The sequence below is a fragment of the Schistocerca serialis genome, unplaced genomic scaffold, assembly GCF_023864345.2.
Source record: "Schistocerca serialis cubense isolate TAMUIC-IGC-003099 unplaced genomic scaffold, iqSchSeri2.2 HiC_scaffold_1207, whole genome shotgun sequence".
In the NCBI taxonomy this organism is placed as follows: Eukaryota; Metazoa; Arthropoda; class Insecta; order Orthoptera; family Acrididae; genus Schistocerca; species Schistocerca serialis.
The window spans coordinates 37,501-40,000 of record NW_026047411.1 but is presented as its reverse complement, the minus strand read 5'-3'; the positions used below and the strand labels follow the sequence as shown (position 1 = coordinate 40,000).

The following is a 2,500-nucleotide window of genomic DNA, read 5'->3' as shown; positions in this document are numbered from 1 at the left end:
GCGCTTCAGCTTTGGACAATTTCACGACCCGTCTTGAAACACGGACCAAGGAGTCTAACATGTGCGCGAGTCATTGGGCTGTACGAAACCTAAAGGCGTAATGAAAGTGAAGGTCTCGCCTTGCGCGGGCCGAGGGAGGATGGGGCTTCCCCGCCCTTCACGGGGCGGCGGCCTCCGCACTCCCGGGGCGTCTCGTCCTCATTGCGAGGTGAGGCGCACCTAGAGCGTACACGTTGGGACCCGAAAGATGGTGAACTATGCCTGGCCAGGACGAAGTCAGGGGAAACCCTGATGGAGGTCCGTAGCGATTCTGACGTGCAAATCGATCGTCGGAGCTGGGTATAGGGGCGAAAGACTAATCGAACCATCTAGTAGCTGGTTCCCTCCGAAGTTTCCCTCAGGATAGCTGGTGCTCGTACGAGTCTCATCCGGTAAAGCGAATGATTAGAGGCCTTGGGGCCGAAACGACCTCAACCTATTCTCAAACTTTAAATGGGTGAGATCTCCGGCTTGCTTGATATGCTGAAGCCGCGAGCAAACGACTCGGATCGGAGTGCCAAGTGGGCCACTTTTGGTAAGCAGAACTGGCGCTGTGGGATGAACCAAACGCCGAGTTAAGGCGCCCGAATCGACGCTCATGGGAAACCATGAAAGGCGTTGGTTGCTTAAGACAGCAGGACGGTGGCCATGGAAGTCGGAATCCGCTAAGGAGTGTGTAACAACTCACCTGCCGAAGCAACTAGCCCTGAAAATGGATGGCGCTGAAGCGTCGTGCCTATACTCGGCCGTCAGTCTGGCAGTCATGGCCGGTCCTTGCGGCCGGCCGCGAAGCCCTGACGAGTAGGAGGGTCGCGGCGGTGGGCGCAGAAGGGTCTGGGCGTGAGCATGCCTGGAGCCGCCGTCGGTGCAGATCTTGGTGGTAGTAGCAAATACTCCAGCGAGGCCCTGGAGGGCTGACGCGGAGAAGGGTTTCGTGTGAACAGCCGTTGCACACGAGTCAGTCGATCCTAAGCCCTAGGAGAAATCCGATGTTGATGGGGGCCGTCATAGCATGATGCACTTTGTGCTGGCCCCCGTTGGGCGAAAGGGAATCCGGTTCCTATTCCGGAACCCGGCAGCGGAACCGATACAAGTCGGGCCCCTCTTTTAGAGATGCTCGTCGGGGTAACCCAAAAGGACCCGGAGACGCCGTCGGGAGATCGGGGAAGAGTTTTCTTTTCTGCATGAGCGTTCGAGTTCCCTGGAATCCTCTAGCAGGGAGATAGGGTTTGGAACGCGAAGAGCACCGCAGTTGCGGCGGTGTCCCGATCTTCCCCTCGGACCTTGAAAATCCGGGAGAGGGCCACGTGGAGGTGTCGCGCCGGTTCGTACCCATATCCGCAGCAGGTCTCCAAGGTGAAGAGCCTCTAGTCGATAGAATAATGTAGGTAAGGGAAGTCGGCAAATTGGATCCGTAACTTCGGGATAAGGATTGGCTCTGAGGATCGGGGCGTGTCGGGCTTGGTCGGGAAGTGGGTCAGCGCTAACGTGCCGGGCCTGGGCGAGGTGAGTGCCGTAGGGGTGCCGGTAAGTGCGGGCGTTTAGCGCGGGCGTGGTCTGCTCTCGCCGTTGGTCGGCCTCGTGCTGGCCGGCGGTGCAGGATGCGCGCGCCTGCGCGGCGTTCGCGCCCCGGTGCTTCAACCTGCGTGCAGGATCCGAGCTCGGTCCCGTGCCTTGGCCTCCCACGGATCTTCCTTGCTGCGAGGCCGCGTCCGCCTTAGCGTGCTCCTCCGGGGGCGCGCGGGTGCGCGGATTCTCTTCGGCCGCCATTCAACGATCAACTCAGAACTGGCACGGACTGGGGGAATCCGACTGTCTAATTAAAACAAAGCATTGCGATGGCCCTAGCGGGTGTTGACGCAATGTGATTTCTGCCCAGTGCTCTGAATGTCAACGTGAAGAAATTCAAGCAAGCGCGGGTAAACGGCGGGAGTAACTATGACTCCACCGCGGGTCGCTGCGTGTTCAACCCACGACGCCACCTGGTGGAGCAGCTGGACGTCATCTCCCGAGCTCCGCTTAAGCCGCAACAGCGCCTCTACGCCCTCACCAACGTACTTCTCCCAGGCCTGTACCACGGGCTGGCCCTCAGCCGCACCCGAGTGGGTGCGTTGAAAGCGGCAGACGTGACCATCCGGGCCGCCGTCAGGAGATGGTTCCGCCTTCCGGCGGACACTCCCCTGGGCTACTTCCATGCTCCTGTAGCCCAGGGAGGCCTCGGCATCCCATCATGCCGATGGATGGGGCCAACACTCCGCCGGTCCCGTCTCCTGGCGCTGAAGAGGATTGGACCAGCCCCCGACGGTGCAGGCCGGGACGAGGTACAGCGTGAGATTGAGGTGCTGGAGCGGCATCTTATGTGGGAGGGTCACCTCCTCAAATCGTCGACGCAGGTTGGAGAGATGTGGGCCGCGCGCCTGCACGTTGCCTTTGACGGTGCGGCGCTGTCATCTTCCGCCGC

The 2,500-nt window shown here is 60.6% G+C and overlaps 1 pseudogene; it reads left to right on the top strand.

The window, feature by feature from the left end:
• Positions 1-2,500, top strand: part of LOC126435460 (large subunit ribosomal RNA) — a 5,684-nt pseudogene that overhangs the window by 893 nt on the left and 2,291 nt on the right.